The sequence below is a fragment of the Protomyctophum parallelum genome, assembly GCF_964188405.1.
Source record: "Protomyctophum parallelum genome assembly, chromosome: 17".
Classification (NCBI taxonomy): Eukaryota; Metazoa; Chordata; class Actinopteri; order Myctophiformes; family Myctophidae; genus Protomyctophum; species Protomyctophum parallelum.
The window spans coordinates 45,442,878-45,453,935 of NC_139719.1; positions in this window are offsets into that span (position 1 = coordinate 45,442,878).

Genomic DNA, 11,058 nt, shown 5'->3' on the forward strand with positions numbered 1-11,058 from the left:
CCAGACTGTACGACGGAAGCATTTATATTTTACTCATGATCAGAGCTTCCGTTGCTCCAGACTGTATGACGGAAGCATTTATAATATATTTTACTCATGATCAGAGCTTCCGTTGCTCCAGACTGTACGACGGAAGCATTTATATTTTACTCATGATCAGAGCTTCCGTTGCTCCAGACTGTATGACGGAAGCATTTATAATATATTTTACTCATGATCACAGCTTCCGTTGCTCCAGACTGTACGACGGAAGCATTTATATTTTACTCATGATCAGAGCTTCCGTTGCTCCAGATGTATGACGGAAGCATTTATATTTTTACTCATGATCAGAGCTTCCGTTGCTCCAGACTGTATAACGGAAGCATTTATATTTTACTCGTGATCAGAGCTTCCGTTGCTCCAGACTGTATGACGGAAGCATTTATATTTTACTCATGATCAGAGCTTCCGTTGCTCCAGACTGTATGACGGAAGCATTTATATTTTACTCATGATCAGAGCTTCCGTTGCTCCAGACTGTACGACGGAAGCATTTATATTTTACTCATGATCAGAGCTTCCGTTGCTCCAGACTGTATGACGGAAGCATTTATATTTTACTCGTGATCAGAGCTTCCGTTGCTCCAGACTGTATGACGGAAGCATTTATATTTTTACTCATGATCAGAGCTTCCGTTGCACCAGACTGTATGACGGAAGCATTTATATTTTACTCATGATCAGAGCTTCCGTTGCTCCAGACTGTATGACGGAAGCATTTATATTTTTACTCATGATCAGAGCTTCCGTTGCTCCAGACTGTATAACGGAAGCATTTATATTTTACTCGTGATCAGAGCTTCCGTTGCTCCAGACTGTATGACGGAAGCATTTATATTTTACTCATGATCAGAGCTTCCGTTGCTCCAGACTGTATGACGGAAGCATTTATATTTTACTCATGATCAGAGCTTCCGTTGCTCCAGACTGTACGACGGAAGCATTTATATTTTACTCATGATCAGAGCTTCCGTTGCTCCAGACTGTATGACGGAAGCATTTATATTTTACTCGTGATCAGAGCTTCCGTTGCTCCAGACTGTATGACGGAAGCATTTATATTTTTACTCATGATCAGAGCTTCCGTTGCACCAGACTGTATGACGGAAGCATTTATATTTTACTCATGATCAGAGCTTCCGTTGCTCCAGACTGTATGACGGAAGCATTTATATTTTTACTCATGATCAGAGCTTCCGTTGCTCCAGACTGTACGACGGAAGCATTTATATGTTACTCATGATCAGAGCTTCCGTCGCTCCAGACTGTACGACGGAAGCATTTATATTTTACTCATGATCAGAGCTTCCGTTGCCCCAGACTGTATGACGGAAGCATTTATATTTTACTCATGATCAGAGCTTCCGTTGCTCCAGACTGTACGACGGAAGCGTTTATATTTTACTCGTGATCAGAGCTTCCGTTGCTCCAGACTGTACGACGGAAGCGTTTATATTTTACTCATGATCAGAGCTTCCGTTGCTCCAGACTGTATGACGGAAGCATTTATATTTTACTCATGATCAGAGCTTCCGTTGCTCCAGACTGTATGACGGAAGCATTTATAATATATTTTACTCATGATCAGAGCTTCCGTTGCTCCAGACTGTACGACAGAAGCATTTATATTTTACTCATGATCAGAGCTTCCGTTGCTCCAGACTGTACGACGGAAGCATTTATATTTTACTCATGATCAGAGCTTCCGTTGCTCCAGACTGTATGACGGAAGCATTTATAATATATTTTACTCATGATCAGAGCTTCCGTTGCTCCAGACTGTACGACGGAAGCATTTATATTTTACTCATGATCAGAGCTTCCGTTGCTCCAGACTGTATGACGGAAGCATTTATAATATATTTTACTCATGACCACAGCTTCCGTTGCTCCAGACTGTACGACGGAAGCATTTATATTTTACTCATGATCAGAGCTTCCGTTGCTCCAGACTGTATGACGGAAGCATTTATATTTTTACTCATGATCAGAGCTTCCGTTGCTCCAGACTGTATAACGGAAGCATTTATATTTTACTCGTGATCAGAGCTTCCGTTGCTCCAGACTGTATGACGGAAGCATTTATATTTTACTCATGATCAGAGCTTCCGTTGCTCCAGACTGTATGACGGAAGCATTTATATTTTACTCATGATCAGAGCTTCCGTTGCTCCAGACTGTACGACGGAAGCATTTATATTTTACTCATGATCAGAGCTTCCGTTGCTCCAGACTGTATGACGGAAGCATTTATATTTTACTCGTGATCAGAGCTTCCGTTGCTCCAGACTGTATGACGGAAGCATTTATATTTTTACTCATGATCAGAGCTTCCGTTGCACCAGACTGTATGACGGAAGCATTTATATTTTACTCATGATCAGAGCTTCCGTTGCTCCAGACTGTATGACGGAAGCATTTATATTTTTACTCATGATCAGAGCTTCCGTTGCTCCAGACTGTACGACGGAAGCATTTATATGTTACTCATGATCAGAGCTTCCGTCGCTCCAGACTGTACGACGGAAGCATTTATATTTTACTCATGATCAGAGCTTCCGTTGCCCCAGACTGTATGACGGAAGCATTTATATTTTACTCATGATCAGAGCTTCCGTTGCTCCAGACTGTACGACGGAAGCATTTATATTTTACTCATGATCAGAGCTTCCGTCGCTCCAGACTGTACGACGGAAGCATTTATATTTTACTCCTGATCAGAGCTTCCGTCGCTCCAGACTGTACGACGGAAGCATTTATATTTTACTCATGGTCAGAGCTTCCGTTGCTCCAGACTGTACGACGGAAGCATTTATAATATATTTTACTCATGATCAGAGCTTCCGTTGCTCCAGACTGTACGACGGAAGCATTTATATTTTACTCATGATCAGAGCTTCCGTTGCTCCAGACTGTATGACGGAAGCATTTATAATATATTTTACTCATGATCACAGCTTCCGTTGCTCCAGACTGTACGACGGAAGCATTTATATTTTACTCATGATCAGAGCTTCCGTTGCTCCAGACTGTACGACGGAAGCATTTATATTTTACTCATGATCAGAGCTTCCGTTGCTCCAGACTGTATGACGGAAGCATTTATAATATATTTTACTCATGATCAGAGCTTCCGTTGCTCCAGACTGTACGACAGAAGCATTTATATTTTACTCATGATCAGAGCTTCCGTTGCTCCAGACTGTACGACGGAAGCATTTATATTTTACTCATGATCAGAGCTTCCGTTGCTCCAGACTGTACGACGGAAGCATTTATATTTTACTCATGATCAGAGCTTCCGTTGCTCCAGACTGTATGACGGAAGCATTTATAATATATTTTACTCATGATCAGAGCTTCCGTTGCTCCAGACTGTACGACAGAAGCATTTATATTTTACTCATGATCAGAGCTTCCGTTGCTCCAGACTGTACGACGGAAGCATTTATATTTTACTCATGATCAGAGCTTCCGTTGCTCCAGACTGTATGACGGAAGCATTTATAATATATTTTACTCATGATCAGAGCTTCCGTTGCTCCAGACTGTACGACGGAAGCATTTATATTTTACTCATGATCAGAGCTTCCGTTGCTCCAGACTGTATGACGGAAGCATTTATAATATATTTTACTCATGATCACAGCTTCCGTTGCTCCAGACTGTACGACGGAAGCATTTATATTTTACTCATGATCAGAGCTTCCGTTGCTCCAGACTGTATGACGGAAGCATTTATATTTTTACTCATGATCAGAGCTTCCGTTGCTCCAGACTGTATAACGGAAGCATTTATATTTTACTCGTGATCAGAGCTTCCGTTGCTCCAGACTGTATGACGGAAGCATTTATATTTTACTCATGATCAGAGCTTCCGTTGCTCCAGACTGTATGACGGAAGCATTTATATTTTACTCATGATCAGAGCTTCCGTTGCTCCAGACTGTACGACGGAAGCATTTATATTTTACTCATGATCAGAGCTTCCGTTGCTCCAGACTGTATGACGGAAGCATTTATATTTTACTCGTGATCAGAGCTTCCGTTGCTCCAGACTGTATGACGGAAGCATTTATATTTTTACTCATGATCAGAGCTTCCGTTGCACCAGACTGTATGACGGAAGCATTTATATTTTACTCATGATCAGAGCTTCCGTTGCTCCAGACTGTATGACGGAAGCATTTATATTTTTACTCATGATCAGAGCTTCCGTTGCTCCAGACTGTACGACGGAAGCATTTATATGTTACTCATGATCAGAGCTTCCGTCGCTCCAGACTGTACGACGGAAGCATTTATATTTTACTCATGATCAGAGCTTCCGTTGCCCCAGACTGTATGACGGAAGCATTTATATTTTACTCATGATCAGAGCTTCCGTTGCTCCAGACTGTACGACGGAAGCATTTATATTTTACTCATGATCAGAGCTTCCGTCGCTCCAGACTGTACGACGGAAGCATTTATATTTTACTCCTGATCAGAGCTTCCGTCGCTCCAGACTGTACGACGGAAGCATTTATATTTTACTCATGATCAGAGCTTCCGTTGCTCCAGACTGTACGACGGAAGCATTTATATTTTACTCCTGATCAGAGCTTCCGTCGCTCCAGACGTGTATGACGGAAGCATTTGGAAATTGCGAGAGGCAGCAGTCTGGTGAGACTAAGGTCGTTGTAACGTTTAGGATTAGACATTTGGGCGTTAGGTTTGCGCCTTATGAAAGGAGTCATGCCTGATATACAGTATGTACAGTAGGTTCGCGCCTTATGAAAGGAGTCATGCCTGATATACAGTATGTACAGTAGGTTCGCGCCTTATGAAAGGAGTCATGCCTGATATACAGTATCCACCTGGTTGCATGCTGGCATCAGACACTTGAACATAGCCGATCTACAAGCTCGCAACGCGTCACAGCTCGTTGCCTTGGGAGTTTGGGTTTAACCCATTCTGACCTGAGATCAGATTCATAACGAGGTTTCCACTGGACACACACACACTGGTCTGATTAACCCATTCTGACCTGAGATCAGATTCTAAAAAAAAATCAGTCGTTCTTTTGATTTTTTCAAAAATAGCAGACCTACAAGCTCGTAGCGCGCCACTCGGTGGCGCGCTATGAGCTTGTAGGTCTGCTATTTTTTCAATAGCTAAAGCATAACATGATGCCAACACCAAAATGGGTTCCCGTTCAGAATGGGTTTAAAATGGCTAAATATTGTGAAATATTGTATCATAAATTCATAAAGTCGGCGTCCTACTCCTAAAATGCCGGATGTCCTCAAAAGAATAGTAATACCAACGTGTCTGACCATGGCAGACGTGCACGACGTGCGTGACGTGCGCGCGTTCGTGTTACGTGTGCACGTGTGTGCATGCAATGCAATGCGTGTCCCCCCAGGACCTCAATCATGGAGAGAACGGCTGACCTGGGGTCTGCTGCTATATAGTCTGTTATAGGAGAACATCATGGAGGACATAATCAAAGCATGGAGGAATAGAGGGGGGGGATGACCTGCTTCTATGTCTGCTCCTTATCTGGGACCCTCCCTGACCCCCCCCCCCCTCCATCCCTCGCCCCATCCCCTTCTCTCTTCCATCTCCCCTGTGATTGGTCACTGTGACCCTGCATAGTGCGTACAGTCAGAGAGGAGAGTCTGGGAGATTATATTTTTTCGATGGCCGTGTGTTGTTGACTTGAAAACTCCGGGACAACAACGCTCCCAGACTATATGCTGCTATATATGTCTATATATATCCAGAGATCCAAGATGGAGTCCTATATATCCAAGACGGAGCCCTATATATATATAATATCTATCTATCTATCTATCTATCTATCTATCTATCTATCTATCTATCTATCTATCTATCTATCTATCTATCTATCTATCTATCTATCCAAACCTGTGAGCTTGTGGATCACACGCAAGTATAAACGTAGACATTTGTACTCGAGAGAATGTACTTAAGTTATACTTTACTTCCCGGTTCCCAGCGCCGTGCTGCCTGACGCGGGCCCACAGGCGCAGGCGGGTATGTAAATGTGCACCTCCACCCAGGACACATCCTTTGGTCTCATGGGAGGTGCACAGAACTGTACACACCCGCTGGATTCCCCCAAAATGTCAGCCCAGCAGTCAGAGAACAGCCCCCAGACACTGCTTATTTATGAGGCTGACAGCACTCACACCTAACAGGCTGTGTTCTGTGTGAGAGAGAGGGAGGGGGAGAGGGAGAGAGAGGGGGAGGGAGAGAGGGAGAGGGAGAGGGAGAGAGAGAGGCAGGGAGAGGGGGAGAGAGAGGGAGAGAGGGGGGGGAGGGGGGGGGGAGGGGGAGAGAGAGAGAGAGAGAGAGAGAGAGAGAGGGAGAGAGGGAGGGAGGGGGAGAGAGAGGGAGGGAGGGAGGGAGGGGGAGAGGGAGAGAGAGAGAGGGAGAGGGAGAGAGAGAGGGAGAGAGAGAGGGAGAGAGAGAGAGAGAGAGAGAGAGGGAGAGAGAGAGAGAGAGGGAGAGGGAGAGGGAGAGGGGGAGGGGGAGGGGGAGGGAGAGTGAGTGAGAGAGAGAGGGAGAGAGGGGGGAGGGAGGGGAGAGAGAGAGCGAGAGCGAGAGTGAGTGAGAGAGGGAGAGAGGGGGGAGGGGAGAGAGAGAGCGAGAGAGAGGGAGGGAGAGGGAGGGAGGGAGAGAGAGAGAGGGAGGGAGAGAGAGAGAGAGAGAGAGGGGGAGGGGGAGGGGGAGAGGGAGAGGGAGAGGGAGAGGGGCAGGCTGAGAAGAGTTACCTATACCTCTAGGAAAACCTAGAGGCCCCGATCTGACCTGGAGGAGAAAAACGACCCACTGTAGGTTCTTTTCAAAATGTATCGGCTAAAATGGGTAATGTACGTTTTGTAACTAGTACGTTTTCAAATACAGTACAAATACTTCAAAATGTGTGCTTGAATACAGTATAATACATATAATTCTAGGGGATTTAGAAGACATTATTTTGTAGAATGCACGCCGCTATAGTAAGTATAAATGAAGCCCTTTTGTTCCTATTGGTTCTTTAATCCCATGGTGTTGATCCTGGAATAGATCTGTTTGTTCCACACGTGTTAACATATGGCAGGTTCACCACCGAGGATCCAACGTGTTAACAGCTGTTTCCAGGTCGTCTGCGGTCGCACGCAGACACACACTGTTTTAACAGTCGACTGTATTTATAGAGTTACTCTGTTGAAATTGATTGATTGATTGAAATATTTATTAACAGTTTGTAGAATTTACAGTACATTTTAAGCACAAACTCAATACAAAGACTGTCAACTGTGAGTGGACGACCCAATTAAGCATTACACTTGTTTACAACAGGGTCCACATTGTTCAATTAATCGCCTGTGTGTGTGTGTGTGTGTGTGTGTGTGTGTGTGTGTGTGTGTGTGTGTGTGTGTGTGTGTTGTGTGTGTGTGTGTGTGTGTGTGTGTGTGTGTGTGTGTGAGTGTTAGTGTGACGATACGAATACATCGTCAATCGCGAATATACGAATCCAATCGCTGAATATTTTTTATTAGGCGATTTATTTTTCGGGACGATTTTTAACCTGTAAAGTGTGAAGCAACATGTGAATCAATTTGGGCCAGGAAAGCAGTAACAGCGGCCGGGTGGAAATCCCCTCCTCCCCGTTATAACGGTATATGGTCCGTCCCCGCAGCCTTGGTGCTCAGTTGCTCACTGTGAGCCGAGGGAGCCGAGCCGAGGAAGGCTACTGTTACTGTACTGTAGCCTACATGTTTACGCTCCGGAGTCCAGACCCATGCAGTTTAATAATATACAGTCACAACAGAATGCACACTGCTGCCTCGTGTCTCATCCCAATGTGCCACCCGTGAGGTCGGGGTGGGGGGGGGGGGGGGTGGGGGGGGGGGGGGTGGGGAAATAAAAAAACAGGCTGGTAGTGTTAGTATAGATGAAGTTCAGTGTGTTGAATCAGTAGCTACACGCTAAGCTAACGCTAAGCTAAGCTAACGTTCCCCGAGCCTATACTGTATAGGCTCGGGGATCGTTAGCTTAGCGTTAGCTTAGTGTGTAGCTACGGATTCAACCCACTGAACTTCATCTCCACCTGTATAATCCAAGTTATTTGTTTTATTGACAACGTGAACCGACACCAGCGCTGCAAAAATAGACAGATCTACAAGCTCTCAACGCGTAGCGAACGGTGCTGCAGAAACAGGCAGGACGCGGCGCCTTGAGAGCCTGTGAATCAGCAGCAGCATGTGGGCGCCCCTCTGAGCCTCCGACGCCGGTGCGGGGAGGCAAGACTTCTCCAGGAGAAGTTACTAGGGCAGGCAGGCTACATGTTTAACACTGTCACCAGCCAGTGGATGTGATGTTAGCTTAGCTTGCAGCTGCTTGTCCGTTCCAAGTTCACTTCATCTAAACTTATTTCTTGTTTTGTTACCCTGGCTGCGCAGTTGTGCTGCAAAAACAGACGGATCTACAAGCTCTCAACGCGTAGCGAACGGTGCTGCAAAAACAGGCAGGACGCGGCGCCTTGAGAGCTTGTAGATCTGGCTTTTTTGCGACCTGCAGTGAGCTGTTCTCACTTTACTTTAATGACACGAATACATCGTCAATCGCCGATTTTTAGACAGACGATTGGCGATTGAAAAAATTGGCATATCGCCCAACCTTAGTGTGTGTGTGTGTGTGTGTGTGTGTGTGTGTGTGTGTGTGTGTGTGTGTGTGTGTGTGTGTTTGTGTCATCTTAAACCCGGAAGTAAGAGCCACATCCTGTCGCTCAATCCGGCCCTAAACTAGCATGCAACGGCTAACCGGAGCGACGCGCAACGTTTTTATTGACCTCCTAAGATTAACATACTTCACCTCACATCACCTCATCTGAGCTTGTAGGTCTGCTATTTTTGAAAAATCGTGAAAATATTTATTTCAGAAAACTGGAGGATTTAGAAGATTTTATTTTTATTTTTTAGGTCAGGCCTAAATGGGTTAATGGCATTTCTATCTCTGAGACCCCAATTTATAGTGTAAATCCATTTAAATCTAAGGGTCCATTTGGTTCCAAACTATCATTTATCTGCGGGGACCCCCTGTAACTCCCTCTGGTGGAACCATTGGCATAGAGCACTGAAGTCTGGCGTCAATATGGGTAGATAGGGGGCGCTAAGTCCACGGGTTCATGTACCTTTTTTAAATAAACATGTCATCCAGGCCGTTTCACTCATATGGATATGAAGAATCAACTGACTGAGAGAAAACGCTATTGTTACTGCTGCCGAATTACATTTTCCCTGTATCAAATATGACTTGACTGTCATAAAAGATACAGAGACGCCTCCCAGACAATATCGTCGAGACAGTTTGTTTATTTTTGGACCACAAGGCTCATATGAGACGATTTTAAGATGCCCCCCCCATGCTATTCTCCATAGAGAAATAACTTCTGTGAACCAGGGGATGAGCGAGTGACGTCAGGACTTCGGAGCTCTATAAAGAGAAGACCTCTTCGATTCTCAGATTTCTTCTCTGTGTCGTACAAGAGTGGCGCTGGTTCACACATGACTCACACCTGGAATATACCAACAGTTTACACTAAGTGTGAATGAACAGGGTTTTAAACTGGAATATACCAACAGTTTACACTAAGTGTGAATGGACAGGGTTTAAAACTGGAATATACCAACAGTTTACACTAAGTGTGAATGAACAGGCTTTTAAAGAGAGTCAAAGGGTGCAGATGAAGAACAGCTGCACTAATTGGCGTCGTTAAGGTGTGCATGGCAACAGTTTGTGTCGTGTGTGTGATCTCACACACGGACAATATAAGATGATGCACTGTGTTGAACATGACTGTAGATGTCGAGAGAGAGAAGAGATTGAGAGACACAGAACCAGACAGACACACAGACAGACAGACGGATAGACAGAGGGATGTTGTCTTGGACCGTGTCCAAAGCAGGAGGACCAAAGGGAGCCTATCAAGCCGCTGTAGCAGTGAGGAACAAACTGTATTCCTTTGGAGGCTACTATGATGGAATTACCTTAAACATCATGGATCAGATGGATGTCCATGTCTTCAACACAGTTTCTTTATGCTGGAAGAAGTTACCTCCTGTGGAACCTGGAAGAGGAGTCGGTCACCTTGAGGTTCCATCCAGTCGCTATGGCCACACAGCTGTGTTGGTTGAAGATACAGTCTACATCTGGGGAGGGTCGCCTTACTGCAATGTGCTTTATGCTTTTGATGTGGACGCCCACAGATGGTCCAAACCCAGGCTTTCTGGGACTGTTCCAGAGAAGAGTTGCTTCCACTCAGCCTGTGTGTTGGAGAAGGTCATGTTTATCCATGGACCGTGCACTGATATGCACAAGTTGGACACCAGCACGATGGTCTGGACTTTAATTAACACCAGAGGAACTCCACCTCCTGATTCAGAATGTCACTCTGCCACCATCATCGGGACAAAGATGTTTGTATTTGGAGGCTACATGGGGGGTCAGCATTGCAACACCATCAGAGTGTTTGACACAGAGACCGACCTCTGGATGAGCACACCTTCTGCACAGCCGCTTCCAGAAGGACGCAGTGAACATTCAGCATTTACCTACAATGGAGAACTGTACATATTTGGTGGCTGGAACAACGAGGCCCTCAATGGCCTCAATGATCTGTGGAAATTCCGTCCAGAGACCTTTTCCTGGAAGAAGGTTGAGCCCAAGGGTAAAGGACCAGGTCCAATGTACTATATGTGCTGTTGCATGGTGGGAGATCGTATCATCCTCTTTGGAGGATGCAAGGGACACGACAGTACTTCTGATGAGCTGTACATCTTAGACTTGAGTCCTTCTCTTAAGACTTTATGTGAACTAGCAGTTATTCAGTACTGTCTGGACCAATCGGAACTCCCACACAACATCAGGTGGGAACTGGCAGCCATGACAACCAACAGTGTGTTCACTGCCAACAAGGTCACTAAAAGAAGGAAAAACAGAAAACATTGAGTCAACTAAACC